The 14710-nt window shown below is 51.9% G+C and overlaps 9 non-coding genes across 9 annotated transcripts; all 9 read left to right on the top strand.

Annotated features, from left to right (window-relative positions):
• The first annotated feature begins 274 nt into the window (after positions 1-274).
• Positions 275-393, top strand: LOC148151561 (5S ribosomal RNA). Its single transcript, XR_015755917.1, has one exon. It is a non-coding gene; the product is annotated as a 5S ribosomal RNA (ribosomal RNA).
• A 1546-nt stretch (positions 394-1939) lies between these two features.
• On the top strand, positions 1940-2058 carry LOC148151560 (5S ribosomal RNA). The gene has a single exon (XR_015756279.1). It is a non-coding gene; the product is annotated as a 5S ribosomal RNA (ribosomal RNA).
• A 1546-nt stretch (positions 2059-3604) lies between these two features.
• Positions 3605-3723, top strand: LOC148151559 (5S ribosomal RNA). Its single transcript, XR_015756576.1, has one exon. It is a non-coding gene; the product is annotated as a 5S ribosomal RNA (ribosomal RNA).
• A 1546-nt stretch (positions 3724-5269) lies between these two features.
• On the top strand, positions 5270-5388 carry LOC148151558 (5S ribosomal RNA). Its single transcript, XR_015756574.1, has one exon. It is a non-coding gene; the product is annotated as a 5S ribosomal RNA (ribosomal RNA).
• Positions 5389-6934: 1546 nt separating this feature from the next.
• On the top strand, positions 6935-7053 carry LOC148151557 (5S ribosomal RNA). The gene has a single exon (XR_015756755.1). It is a non-coding gene; the product is annotated as a 5S ribosomal RNA (ribosomal RNA).
• A 1546-nt stretch (positions 7054-8599) lies between these two features.
• On the top strand, positions 8600-8718 carry LOC148151556 (5S ribosomal RNA). The gene has a single exon (XR_015756288.1). It is a non-coding gene; the product is annotated as a 5S ribosomal RNA (ribosomal RNA).
• A 1549-nt stretch (positions 8719-10267) lies between these two features.
• Positions 10268-10386, top strand: LOC148151555 (5S ribosomal RNA). The gene has a single exon (XR_015755916.1). It is a non-coding gene; the product is annotated as a 5S ribosomal RNA (ribosomal RNA).
• Positions 10387-11932: 1546 nt separating this feature from the next.
• On the top strand, positions 11933-12051 carry LOC148151554 (5S ribosomal RNA). The gene has a single exon (XR_015756278.1). It is a non-coding gene; the product is annotated as a 5S ribosomal RNA (ribosomal RNA).
• Positions 12052-13597: 1546 nt separating this feature from the next.
• Positions 13598-13716, top strand: LOC148151553 (5S ribosomal RNA). The gene has a single exon (XR_015756573.1). It is a non-coding gene; the product is annotated as a 5S ribosomal RNA (ribosomal RNA).
• The last annotated feature ends 994 nt before the right edge of the window (positions 13717-14710 follow it).

The following is a 14710-nucleotide window of genomic DNA, read 5'->3' as shown; positions in this document are numbered from 1 at the left end:
AGTGTGGAAGGATGAGAGAATGCAGGCTGCGGCCCTATGAAGCAGGGGGAGGGCTTGCAGTTGGCCTGTGTGGGGATGTGGGAGACTACAGGAGCCTGGTGGGCAAGGGCTGGCTGAAAGGCAGCTGGAGGGACGGAGGGAGGGAAGCACGCACGGAGGAGGAAGAGCAAAGAGAAAAGAGAAAAAAAAGCCAAAGGGGATAAAGAGAAAGAGCAAGAAAGAAAATGTGGCTGGCCAGCACGCTTTGAAGTAGGGAGAAAAGGCAGGGGCCAGCGCCTACGGCCATACTAGTCTGAAAACGCCCGATCTTGTCTGATCTCGGAAGCTAAGCAGACTCAGGCCTGGTTAGTACTTGGATGGGAGTCCGCCTGGGAATACCAGGTGCAGTAGGCTTTTTCCGCCAGCAGTGGCTGCTCAAGTCACCCCTCTGCACTTGTCTTGTGCCAGGCAATGGAGCGGCAGGTTATTTTTGCTGCTGCTGCTGTGCCTGGCATCAGTCTCCTGCAGGCACGAGACACGGAGGGGAGGAGAGCGGAGCGCTGCCAAAATCAGCAAGAAAGGCGGAAAGAAAGGGATTGGGGCTGCACGCTGTCTGCGGGTGGCAGTCAGGAAAGGCGGACAATAGACAATAGGTGCAGGAATTGGCCATTCTGCCCTTCCAGCCTGCACCACCATTCAATATGATCATGGCTGATCATCCTTAATCAGTATCCTGTTCCTGCCTTATCTCCATAACCCTTGATTCCACTATCCTTGAGAGCTCTATCCAACTCTTTCTTAAATGAATCCAGAGACTGGGCCTCCACTGCCCTCTGGGGCAGAGCATTCCACACAGCCACCACTCTCTGGGTGAAGAAGTTTCTCCTCATCTCTGTCCTAAATGGTCTACCCCGTATTTTTAAGCTGTGTCCTCTGTTTCGGCACTCACCCCGCAGCGGAAACATGTTGCCTGCCGCCAGAGTGTCCAATCCTTTGATCATCTTATATGTCTCAACCAGATCCCCTCTCAGTCTTCTAAACTCAAGGGTACACAAGCCCAGTCGCTCCAGTCTTTCAGTGTAAGGTAATCCCGCCATTCCAGGAATTGACCTCGTGAACCTACGCTGCATTCCCTCAATAGCCAGAATGTCTCTCCTCAAATTTGGAGACCAGAACTGCACACAGTACTCCAGGTGTGGTCTCACCAGGGCCCTGTACAGCTGCAGAAGGACCTCTTTGCTTCTATACTCAATCCCTCTTGTTATGAAGGCCAGCATGCTATTAGCCTTCTTCACTACCTGCTGTACCTGCATGCTTACCTTCATTGAGTGGTGTACAAGAACCCCCAGATCTCTCTGTACTGCCCCTTTACCTAAATTGATTCCACTTAGGTGGTAATCTGCCTTCCTGTTCTTGCCACCAAAGTGGATAAGGATCCATTTATCCACGTGAAAGTGCATCTGCCATGCATCTGAGCACTCACCTAACTTGTCCAGGTCACCCTGTAATCTCCTAACATCCTCATCACATTTCACCCTGCCACCCAGCTGATGAAATTTGCGAATGTTATTGCTAATACCATCTTGTATATCCTGAAGATAGATTGTAAAAAGCTGCGGTCCCAGTACTGATCCGTGCGGTACCCCACTGGTCAGTGCCCGGCATTCCGAAATGGAGGGGTGGAGGAGTGTGGAAGGATGAGAGAATGCAGGCTGCGGCCCTATGAAGCAGGGGGAGGGCTTGCAGTTGGCCTGTGTGGGGATGTGGGAGACTACAGGAGCCTGGTGGGCAAGGGCTGGCTGAAAGGCAGCTGGAGGGACGGAGGGAGGGAAGCACGCACGGAGGAGGAAGAGCAAAGAGAAAAGAGAAAAAAAAGCCAAAGGGGATAAAGAGAAAGAGCAACAAAGAAAATGTGGCTGGCCAGCACGCTTTGAAGTAGGGAGAAAAGGCAGGGGCCAGCGCCTACGGCCATACTAGTCTGAAAACGCCCGATCTCGTCTGATCTTGGAAGCTAAGCAGACTCAGGCCTGGTTAGTACTTGGATGGGAGACCGCCTGGGCATACCAGGTGCAGTAGGCTTTTTCCGCCAGCAGTGGCTGCTCAAGTCACCCCTCTGCACTTGTCTTGTGCCAGGCAATGGAGCGGCAGGTTATTTTTGCTGCTGCTGCTGTGCCTGGCATCAGTCTCCTGCAGGCACGAGACACGGAGGGGAGGAGAGCGGAGCGCTGCCAAAATCAGCAAGAAAGGCGGAAAGAAAGGGATTGGGGCTGCACGCTGTCTGCGGGTGGCAGTCAGGAAAGGCGGACAATAGACAATAGGTGCAGGAGTTGGCCATTCTGCCCTTCCAGCCTGCACCACCATTCAATATGATCATGGCTGATCATCCTTAATCAGTATCCTGTTCCTGCCTTATCTCCATAACCCTTGATTCCACTATCCTTGAGAGCTCTATCCAACTCTTTCTTAAATGAATCCAGAGACTGGGCCTCCACTGCCCTCTGGGGCAGAGCATTCCACACAGCCACCACTCTCTGGGTGAAGAAGTTTCTCCTCATCTCTGTCCTAAATGGTCTACCCCGTATTTTTAAGCTGTGTCCTCTGTTTCGGCACTCACCCCGCAGCGGAAACATGTTGCCTGCCGCCAGAGTGTCCAATCCTTTGATCATCTTATATGTCTCAACCAGATCCCCTCTCAGTCTTCTAAACTCAAGGGTACACAAGCCCAGTCGCTCCAGTCTTTCAGTGTAAGGTAATCCCGCCATTCCAGGAATTGACCTCGTGAACCTACGCTGCATTCCCTCAATAGCCAGAATGTCTCTCCTCAAATTTGGAGACCAGAACTGCACACAGTACTCCAGGTGTGGTCTCACCAGGGCCCTGTACAGCTGCAGAAGGACCTCTTTGCTTCTATACTCAATCCCTCTTGTTATGAAGGCCAGCATGCTATTAGCCTTCTTCACTACCTGCTGTACCTGCATGCTTACCTTCATTGAGTGGTGTACAAGAACCCCCAGATCTCTCTGTACTGCCCCTTTACCTAAATTGATTCCACTTAGGTGGTAATCTGCCTTCCTGTTCTTGCCACCAAAGTGGATAAGGATCCATTTATCCACGTGAAAGTGCATCTGCCATGCATCTGAGCACTCACCTAACTTGTCCAGGTCACCCTGTAATCTCCTAAGATCCTCATCACATTTCACCCTGCCACCCAGCTGATGAAATTTGCGAATGTTATTGCTAATACCATCTTGTATATCCTGAAGATAGATTGTAAAAAGCTGCGGTCCCAGTACTGATCCGTGCGGTACCCCACTGGTCAGTGCCCGGCATTCCGAAATGGAGGGGTGGAGGAGTGTGGAAGGATGAGAGAATGCAGGCTGCGGCCCTATGAAGCAGGGGGAGGGCTTGCAGTTGGCCTGTGTGGGGATGTGGGAGACTACAGGAGCCTGGTGGGCAAGGGCTGGCTGAAAGGCAGCTGGAGGGACGGAGGGAGGGAAGCACGCACGGAGGAGGAAGAGCAAAGAGAAAAGAGAAAAAAAAGCCAAAGGGGATAAAGAGAAAGAGCAAGAAAGAAAATGTGGCTGGCCAGCACGCCTTGAAGTAGGGAGAAAAGGCAGGGGCCAGCGCCTACGGCCATACTAGTCTGAAAACGCCCGATCTCGTCTGATCTCGGAAGCTAAGCAGACTCAGGCCTGGTTAGTACTTGGATGGGAGACCGCCTGGGAATACCAGGTGCAGTAGGCTTTTTCCGCCAGCAGTGGCTGCTCAAGTCACCCCTCTGCACTTGTCTTGTGCCAGGCAATGGAGCGGCAGGTTATTTTTGCTGCTGCTGCTGTGCCTGGCATCAGTCTCCTGCAGGCACGAGACACGGAGGGGAGGAGAGCGGAGCGCTGCCAAAATCAGCAAGAAAGGCGGAAAGAAAGGGATTGGGGCTGCACGCTGTCTGCGGGTGGCAGTCAGGAAAGGCGGACAATAGACAATAGGTGCAGGAGTTGGCCATTCTGCCCTTCCAGCCTGCACCACCATTCAATATGATCATGGCTGATCATCCTTAATCAGTATCCTGTTCCTGCCTTATCTCCATAACCCTTGATTCCACTATCCTTGAGAGCTCTATCCAACTCTTTCTTAAATGAATCCAGAGACTGGGCCTCCACTGCCCTCTGGGGCAGAGCATTCCACACAGCCACCACTCTCTGGGTGAAGAAGTTTCTCCTCATCTCTGTCCTAAATGGTCTACCCCGTATTTTTAAGCTGTGTCCTCTGTTTCGGCACTCACCCCGCAGCGGAAACATGTTGCCTGCCGCCAGAGTGTCCAATCCTTTGATCATCTTATATGTCTCAACCAGATCCCCTCTCAGTCTTCTAAACTCAAGGGTACACAAGCCCAGTCGCTCCAGTCTTTCAGTGTAAGGTAATCCCGCCATTCCAGGAATTGACCTCGTGAACCTACGCTGCATTCCCTCAATAGCCAGAATGTCTCTCCTCAAATTTGGAGACCAGAACTGCACACAGTACTCCAGGTGTGGTCTCACCAGGGCCCTGTACAGCTGCAGAAGGACCTCTTTGCTTCTATACTCAATCCCTCTTGTTATGAAGGCCAGCATGCTATTAGCCTTCTTCACTACCTGCTGTACCTGCATGCTTACCTTCATTGAGTGGTGTACAAGAACCCCCAGATCTCTCTGTACTGCCCCTTTACCTAAATTGATTCCACTTAGGTGGTAATCTGCCTTCCTGTTCTTGCCACCAAAGTGGATAAGGATCCATTTATCCACGTGAAAGTGCATCTGCCATGCATCTGAGCACTCACCTAACTTGTCCAGGTCACCCTGTAATCTCCTAACATCCTCATCACATTTCACCCTGCCACCCAGCTGATGAAATTTGCGAATGTTATTGCTAATACCATCTTGTATATCCTGAAGATAGATTGTAAAAAGCTGCGGTCCCAGTACTGATCCGTGCGGTACCCCACTGGTCAGTGCCTGGCATTCCGAAATGGAGGGGTGGAGGAGTGTGGAAGGATGAGAGAATGCAGGCTGCGGCCCTATGAAGCAGGGGGAGGGCTTGCAGTTGGCCTGTGTGGGGATGTGGGAGACTACAGGAGCCTGGTGGGCAAGGGCTGGCTGAAAGGCAGCTGGAGGGACGGAGGGAGGGAAGCACGCACGGAGGAGGAAGAGCAAAGAGAAAAGAGAAAAAAAAGCCAAAGGGGATAAAGAGAAAGAGCAAGAAAGAAAATGTGGCTGGCCAGCACGCCTTGAAGTAGGGAGAAAAGGCAGGGGCCAGCGCCTACGGCCATACTAGTCTGAAAACGCCCGATCTCGTCTGATCTCGGAAGCTAAGCAGACTCAGGCCTGGTTAGTACTTGGATGGGAGACCGCCTGGGAATACCAGGTGCAGTAGGCTTTTTCCGCCAGCAGTGGCTGCTCAAGTCACCCCTCTGCACTTGTCTTGTGCCAGGCAATGGAGCGGCAGGTTATTTTTGCTGCTGCTGCTGTGCCTGGCATCAGTCTCCTGCAGGCACGAGACACGGAGGGGAGGAGAGCGGAGCGCTGCCAAAATCAGCAAGAAAGGCGGAAAGAAAGGGATTGGGGCTGCACGCTGTCTGCGGGTGGCAGTCAGGAAAGGCGGACAATAGACAATAGGTGCAGGAGTTGGCCATTCTGCCCTTCCAGCCTGCACCACCATTCAATATGATCATGGCTGATCATCCTTAATCAGTATCCTGTTCCTGCCTTATCTCCATAACCCTTGATTCCACTATCCTTGAGAGCTCTATCCAACTCTTTCTTAAATGAATCCAGAGACTGGGCCTCCACTGCCCTCTGGGGCAGAGCATTCCACACAGCCACCACTCTCTGGGTGAAGAAGTTTCTCCTCATCTCTGTCCTAAATGGTCTACCCCGTATTTTTAAGCTGTGTCCTCTGTTTCGGCACTCACCCCGCAGCGGAAACATGTTGCCTGCCGCCAGAGTGTCCAATCCTTTGATCATCTTATATGTCTCAACCAGATCCCCTCTCAGTCTTCTAAACTCAAGGGTACACAAGCCCAGTCGCTCCAGTCTTTCAGTGTAAGGTAATCCCGCCATTCCAGGAATTGACCCCGTGAACCTACGCTGCATTCCCTCAATAGCCAGAATGTCTCTCCTCAAATTTGGAGACCAGAACTGCACACAGTACTCCAGGTGTGGTCTCACCAGGGCCCTGTACAGCTGCAGAAGGACCTCTTTGCTTCTATACTCAATCCCTCTTGTTATGAAGGCCAGCATGCTATTAGCCTTCTTCACTACCTGCTGTACCTGCATGCTTACCTTCATTGAGTGGTGTACAAGAACCCCCAGATCTCTCTGTACTGCCCCTTTACCTAAATTGATTCCACTTAGGTGGTAATCTGCCTTCCTGTTCTTGCCACCAAAGTGGATAAGGATCCATTTATCCACGTGAAAGTGCATCTGCCATGCATCTGAGCACTCACCTAACTTGTCCAGGTCACCCTGTAATCTCCTAACATCCTCATCACATTTCACCCTGCCACCCAGCTGATGAAATTTGCGAATGTTATTGCTAATACCATCTTGTATATCCTGAAGATAGATTGTAAAAAGCTGCGGTCCCAGTACTGATCCGTGCGGTACCCCACTGGTCAGTGCCCGGCATTCCGAAATGGAGGGGTGGAGGAGTGTGGAAGGATGAGAGAATGCAGGCTGCGGCCCGATGAAGCAGGGGGAGGGCTTGCAGTTGGCCTGTGTGGGGATGTGGGAGACTACAGGAGCCTGGTGGGCAAGGGCTGGCTGAAAGGCAGCTGGAGGGACGGAGGGAGGGAAGCACGCACGGAGGAGGAAGAGCAAAGAGAAAAGAGAAAAAAAAGCCAAAGGGGATAAAGAGAAAGAGCAAGAAAGAAAATGTGGCTGGCCAGCACGCCTTGAAGTAGGGAGAAAAGGCAGGGGCCAGCGCCTACGGCCATACTAGTCTGAAAACGCCCGATCTCGTCTGATCTCGGAAGCTAAGCAGACTCAGGCCTGGTTAGTACTTGGATGGGAGACCGCCTGGGAATACCAGGTACAGTAGGCTTTTTCCGCCAGCAGTGGCTGCTCAAGTCACCCCTCTGCACTTGTCTTGTGCCAGGCAATGGAGCGGCAGGTTATTTTTGCTGCTGCTGCTGTGCCTGGCATCAGTCTCCTGCAGGCACGAGACACGGAGGGGAGGAGAGCGGAGCGCTGCCAAAATCAGCAAGAAAGGCGGAAAGAAAGGGATTGGGGCTGCACGCTGTCTGCGGGTGGCAGTCAGGAAAGGCGGACAATAGACAATAGGTGCAGGAGTTGGCCATTCTGCCCTTCCAGCCTGCACCACCATTCAATATGATCATGGCTGATCATCCTTAATCAGTATCCTGTTCCTGCCTTATCTCCATAACCCTTGATTCCACTATCCTTGAGAGCTCTATCCAACTCTTTCTTAAATGAATCCAGAGACTGGGCCTCCACTGCCCTCTGGGGCAGAGCATTCCACACAGCCACCACTCTCTGGGTGAAGAAGTTTCTCCTCATCTCTGTCCTAAATGGTCTACCCCGTATTTTTAAGCTGTGTCCTCTGTTTCGGCACTCACCCCGCAGCGGAAACATGTTGCCTGCCGCCAGAGTGTCCAATCCTTTGATCATCTTATATGTCTCAACCAGATCCCCTCTCAGTCTTCTAAACTCAAGGGTACACAAGCCCAGTCGCTCCAGTCTTTCAGTGTAAGGTAATCCCGCCATTCCAGGAATTGACCTCGTGAACCTACGCTGCATTCCCTCAATAGCCAGAATGTCTCTCCTCAAATTTGGAGACCAGAACTGCACACAGTACTCCAGGTGTGGTCTCACCAGGGCCCTGTACAGCTGCAGAAGGACCTCTTTGCTTCTATACTCAATCCCTCTTGTTATGAAGGCCAGCATGCTATTAGCCTTCTTCACTACCTGCTGTACCTGCATGCTTACCTTCATTGAGTGGTGTACAAGAACCCCCAGATCTCTCTGTACTGCCCCTTTACCTAAATTGATTCCACTTAGGTGGTAATCTGCCTTCCTGTTCTTGCCACCAAAGTGGATAAGGATCCATTTATCCACGTGAAAGTGCATCTGCCATGCATCTGAGCACTCACCTAACTTGTCCAGGTCACCCTGTAATCTCCTAACATCCTCATCACATTTCACCCTGCCACCCAGCTGATGAAATTTGCGAATGTTATTGCTAATACCATCTTGTATATCCTGAAGATAGATTGTAAAAAGCTGCGGTCCCAGTACTGATCCGTGCGGTACCCCACTGGTCAGTGCCCGGCATTCCGAAATGGAGGGGTGGAGGAGTGTGGAAGGATGAGAGAATGCAGGCTGCGGCCCTATGAAGCAGGGGGAGGGCTTGCAGTTGGCCTGTGTGGGGATGTGGGAGACTACAGGAGCCTGGTGGGCAAGGGCTGGCTGAAAGGCAGCTGGAGGGACGGAGGGAGGGAAGCACGCACGGAGGAGGAAGAGCAAAGAGAAAAGAGAAAAAAAAGCCAAAGGGGATAAAGAGAAAGAGCAAGAAAGAAAATGTGGCTGGCCAGCACGCCTTGAAGTAGGGAGAAAAGGCAGGGGCCAGCGCCTATGGCCGTACTAGTCTGAAAACGCCCGATCTCGTCTGATCTTGGAAGCTAAGCAGACTCAGGCCTGGTTAGTACTTGGATGGGAGACCGCCTGGGAATACCAGGTGCAGTAGGCTTTTTCCGCCAGCAGTGGCTGCTCAAGTCACCCCTCTGCACTTGTCTTGTGCCAGGCAATGGAGCGGCAGGTTATTTTTGCTGCTGCTGCTGCTGTGCCTGGCATCAGTCTCCTGCAGGCACGAGACACGGAGGGGAGGAGAGCGGAGCGCTGCCAAAATCAGCAAGAAAGGCGGAAAGAAAGGGATTGGGGCTGCACGCTGTCTGCGGGTGGCAGTCAGGAAAGGCGGACAATAGACAATAGGTGCAGGAGTTGGCCATTCTGCCCTTCCAGCCTGCACCACCATTCAATATGATCATGGCTGATCATCCTTAATCAGTATCCTGTTCCTGCCTTATCTCCATAACCCTTGATTCCACTATCCTTGAGAGCTCTATCCAACTCTTTCTTAAATGAATCCAGAGACTGGGCCTCCACTGCCCTCTGGGGCAGAGCATTCCACACAGCCACCACTCTCTGGGTGAAGAAGTTTCTCCTCATCTCTGTCCTAAATGGTCTACCCCGTATTTTTAAGCTGTGTCCTCTGTTTCGGCACTCACCCCGCAGCGGAAACATGTTGCCTGCCGCCAGAGTGTCCAATCCTTTGATCATCTTATATGTCTCAACCAGATCCCCTCTCAGTCTTCTAAACTCAAGGGTACACAAGCCCAGTCGCTCCAGTCTTTCAGTGTAAGGTAATCCCGCCATTCCAGGAATTGACCTCGTGAACCTACGCTGCATTCCCTCAATAGCCAGAATGTCTCTCCTCAAATTTGGAGACCAGAACTGCACACAGTACTCCAGGTGTGGTCTCACCAGGGCCCTGTACAGCTGCAGAAGGACCTCTTTGCTTCTATACTCAATCCTTCTTGTTATGAAGGCCAGCATGCTATTAGCCTTCTTCACTACCTGCTGTACCTGCATGCTTACCTTCATTGAGTGGTGTACAAGAACCCCCAGATCTCTCTGTACTGCCCCTTTACCTAAATTGATTCCACTTAGGTGGTAATCTGCCTTCCTGTTCTTGCCACCAAAGTGGATAAGGATCCATTTATCCACGTGAAAGTGCATCTGCCATGCATCTGAGCACTCACCTAACTTGTCCAGGTCACCCTGTAATCTCCTAACATCCTCATCACATTTCACCCTGCCACCCAGCTGATGAAATTTGCGAATGTTATTGCTAATACCATCTTGTATATCCTGAAGATAGATTGTAAAAAGCTGCGGTCCCAGTACAGATCCGTGCGGTACCCCACTGGTCAGTGCCCGGCATTCCGAAATGGAGGGGTGGAGGAGTGTGGAAGGATGAGAGAATGCAGGCTGCGGCCCTATGAAGCAGGGGGAGGGCTTGCAGTTGGCCTGTGTGGGGATGTGGGAGACTACAGGAGCCTGGTGGGCAAGGGCTGGCTGAAAGGCAGCTGGAGGGACGGAGGGAGGGAAGCACGCACGGAGGAGGAAGAGCAAAGAGAAAAGAGAAAAAAAAGCCAAAGGGGATAAAGAGAAAGAGCAAGAAAGAAAATGTGGCTGGCCAGCACGCTTTGAAGTAGGGAGAAAAGGCAGGGGCCAGCGCCTACGGCCATACTAGTCTGAAAACGCCCGATCTTGTCTGATCTCGGAAGCTAAGCAGACTCAGGCCTGGTTAGTACTTGGATGGGAGTCCGCCTGGGAATACCAGGTGCAGTAGGCTTTTTCCGCCAGCAGTGGCTGCTCAAGTCACCCCTCTGCACTTGTCTTGTGCCAGGCAATGGAGCGGCAGGTTATTTTTGCTGCTGCTGCTGTGCCTGGCATCAGTCTCCTGCAGGCACGAGACACGGAGGGGAGGAGAGCGGAGCGCTGCCAAAATCAGCAAGAAAGGCGGAAAGAAAGGGATTGGGGCTGCACGCTGTCTGCGGGTGGCAGTCAGGAAAGGCGGACAATAGACAATAGGTGCAGGAATTGGCCATTCTGCCCTTCCAGCCTGCACCACCATTCAATATGATCATGGCTGATCATCCTTAATCAGTATCCTGTTCCTGCCTTATCTCCATAACCCTTGATTCCACTATCCTTGAGAGCTCTATCCAACTCTTTCTTAAATGAATCCAGAGACTGGGCCTCCACTGCCCTCTGGGGCAGAGCATTCCACACAGCCACCACTCTCTGGGTGAAGAAGTTTCTCCTCATCTCTGTCCTAAATGGTCTACCCCGTATTTTTAAGCTGTGTCCTCTGTTTCGGCACTCACCCCGCAGCGGAAACATGTTGCCTGCCGCCAGAGTGTCCAATCCTTTGATCATCTTATATGTCTCAACCAGATCCCCTCTCAGTCTTCTAAACTCAAGGGTACACAAGCCCAGTCGCTCCAGTCTTTCAGTGTAAGGTAATCCCGCCATTCCAGGAATTGACCTCGTGAACCTACGCTGCATTCCCTCAATAGCCAGAATGTCTCTCCTCAAATTTGGAGACCAGAACTGCACACAGTACTCCAGGTGTGGTCTCACCAGGGCCCTGTACAGCTGCAGAAGGACCTCTTTGCTTCTATACTCAATCCCTCTTGTTATGAAGGCCAGCATGCTATTAGCCTTCTTCACTACCTGCTGTACCTGCATGCTTACCTTCATTGAGTGGTGTACAAGAACCCCCAGATCTCTCTGTACTGCCCCTTTACCTAAATTGATTCCACTTAGGTGGTAATCTGCCTTCCTGTTCTTGCCACCAAAGTGGATAAGGATCCATTTATCCACGTGAAAGTGCATCTGCCATGCATCTGAGCACTCACCTAACTTGTCCAGGTCACCCTGTAATCTCCTAACATCCTCATCACATTTCACCCTGCCACCCAGCTGATGAAATTTGCGAATGTTATTGCTAATACCATCTTGTATATCCTGAAGATAGATTGTAAAAAGCTGCGGTCCCAGTACTGATCCGTGCGGTACCCCACTGGTCAGTGCCCGGCATTCCGAAATGGAGGGGTGGAGGAGTGTGGAAGGATGAGAGAATGCAGGCTGCGGCCCTATGAAGCAGGGGGAGGGCTTGCAGTTGGCCTGTGTGGGGATGTGGGAGACTACAGGAGCCTGGTGGGCAAGGGCTGGCTGAAAGGCAGCTGGAGGGACGGAGGGAGGGAAGCACGCACGGAGGAGGAAGAGCAAAGAGAAAAGAGAAAAAAAAGCCAAAGGGGATAAAGAGAAAGAGCAACAAAGAAAATGTGGCTGGCCAGCACGCTTTGAAGTAGGGAGAAAAGGCAGGGGCCAGCGCCTACGGCCATACTAGTCTGAAAACGCCCGATCTCGTCTGATCTTGGAAGCTAAGCAGACTCAGGCCTGGTTAGTACTTGGATGGGAGACCGCCTGGGCATACCAGGTGCAGTAGGCTTTTTCCGCCAGCAGTGGCTGCTCAAGTCACCCCTCTGCACTTGTCTTGTGCCAGGCAATGGAGCGGCAGGTTATTTTTGCTGCTGCTGCTGTGCCTGGCATCAGTCTCCTGCAGGCACGAGACACGGAGGGGAGGAGAGCGGAGCGCTGCCAAAATCAGCAAGAAAGGCGGAAAGAAAGGGATTGGGGCTGCACGCTGTCTGCGGGTGGCAGTCAGGAAAGGCGGACAATAGACAATAGGTGCAGGAGTTGGCCATTCTGCCCTTCCAGCCTGCACCACCATTCAATATGATCATGGCTGATCATCCTTAATCAGTATCCTGTTCCTGCCTTATCTCCATAACCCTTGATTCCACTATCCTTGAGAGCTCTATCCAACTCTTTCTTAAATGAATCCAGAGACTGGGCCTCCACTGCCCTCTGGGGCAGAGCATTCCACACAGCCACCACTCTCTGGGTGAAGAAGTTTCTCCTCATCTCTGTCCTAAATGGTCTACCCCGTATTTTTAAGCTGTGTCCTCTGTTTCGGCACTCACCCCGCAGCGGAAACATGTTGCCTGCCGCCAGAGTGTCCAATCCTTTGATCATCTTATATGTCTCAACCAGATCCCCTCTCAGTCTTCTAAACTCAAGGGTACACAAGCCCAGTCGCTCCAGTCTTTCAGTGTAAGGTAATCCCGCCATTCCAGGAATTGACCTCGTGAACCTACGCTGCATTCCCTCAATAGCCAGAATGTCTCTCCTCAAATTTGGAGACCAGAACTGCACACAGTACTCCAGGTGTGGTCTCACCAGGGCCCTGTACAGCTGCAGAAGGACCTCTTTGCTTCTATACTCAATCCCTCTTGTTATGAAGGCCAGCATGCTATTAGCCTTCTTCACTACCTGCTGTACCTGCATGCTTACCTTCATTGAGTGGTGTACAAGAACCCCCAGATCTCTCTGTACTGCCCCTTTACCTAAATTGATTCCACTTAGGTGGTAATCTGCCTTCCTGTTCTTGCCACCAAAGTGGATAAGGATCCATTTATCCACGTGAAAGTGCATCTGCCATGCATCTGAGCACTCACCTAACTTGTCCAGGTCACCCTGTAATCTCCTAAGATCCTCATCACATTTCACCCTGCCACCCAGCTGATGAAATTTGCGAATGTTATTGCTAATACCATCTTGTATATCCTGAAGATAGATTGTAAAAAGCTGCGGTCCCAGTACTGATCCGTGCGGTACCCCACTGGTCAGTGCCCGGCATTCCGAAATGGAGGGGTGGAGGAGTGTGGAAGGATGAGAGAATGCAGGCTGCGGCCCTATGAAGCAGGGGGAGGGCTTGCAGTTGGCCTGTGTGGGGATGTGGGAGACTACAGGAGCCTGGTGGGCAAGGGCTGGCTGAAAGGCAGCTGGAGGGACGGAGGGAGGGAAGCACGCACGGAGGAGGAAGAGCAAAGAGAAAAGAGAAAAAAAAGCCAAAGGGGATAAAGAGAAAGAGCAAGAAAGAAAATGTGGCTGGCCAGCACGCCTTGAAGTAGGGAGAAAAGGCAGGGGCCAGCGCCTACGGCCATACTAGTCTGAAAACGCCCGATCTCGTCTGATCTCGGAAGCTAAGCAGACTCAGGCCTGGTTAGTACTTGGATGGGAGACCGCCTGGGAATACCAGGTGCAGTAGGCTTTTTCCGCCAGCAGTGGCTGCTCAAGTCACCCCTCTGCACTTGTCTTGTGCCAGGCAATGGAGCGGCAGGTTATTTTTGCTGCTGCTGCTGTGCCTGGCATCAGTCTCCTGCAGGCACGAGACACGGAGGGGAGGAGAGCGGAGCGCTGCCAAAATCAGCAAGAAAGGCGGAAAGAAAGGGATTGGGGCTGCACGCTGTCTGCGGGTGGCAGTCAGGAAAGGCGGACAATAGACAATAGGTGCAGGAGTTGGCCATTCTGCCCTTCCAGCCTGCACCACCATTCAATATGATCATGGCTGATCATCCTTAATCAGTATCCTGTTCCTGCCTTATCTCCATAACCCTTGATTCCACTATCCTTGAGAGCTCTATCCAACTCTTTCTTAAATGAATCCAGAGACTGGGCCTCCACTGCCCTCTGGGGCAGAGCATTCCACACAGCCACCACTCTCTGGGTGAAGAAGTTTCTCCTCATCTCTGTCCTAAATGGTCTACCCCGTATTTTTAAGCTGTGTCCTCTGTTTCGGCACTCACCCCGCAGCGGAAACATGTTGCCTGCCGCCAGAGTGTCCAATCCTTTGATCATCTTATATGTCTCAACCAGATCCCCTCTCAGTCTTCTAAACTCAAGGGTACACAAGCCCAGTCGCTCCAGTCTTTCAGTGTAAGGTAATCCCGCCATTCCAGGAATTGACCTCGTGAACCTACGCTGCATTCCCTCAATAGCCAGAATGTCTCTCCTCAAATTTGGAGACCAGAACTGCACACAGTACTCCAGGTGTGGTCTCACCAGGGCCCTGTACAGCTGCAGAAGGACCTCTTTGCTTCTATACTCAATCCCTCTTGTTATGAAGGCCAGCATGCTATTAGCCTTCTTCACTACCTGCTGTACCTGCATGCTTACCTTCATTGAGTGGTGTACAAGAACCCCCAGATCTCTCTGTACTGCCCCTTTACCTAAATTGATTCCACTTAGGTGGTAATCTGCCTTCC

Source organism: Chiloscyllium plagiosum, unplaced genomic scaffold, assembly GCF_037043375.1.
Source record: "Chiloscyllium plagiosum isolate Xiang-an unplaced genomic scaffold, Cpla_swu_hap1 HiC_scaffold_3, whole genome shotgun sequence".
NCBI lineage: Eukaryota > Metazoa > Chordata > Chondrichthyes > Orectolobiformes > Hemiscylliidae > Chiloscyllium > Chiloscyllium plagiosum.
Note: the sequence above shows the minus strand (reverse complement) of the source record. Positions and strands in the feature narration are given on the sequence as shown.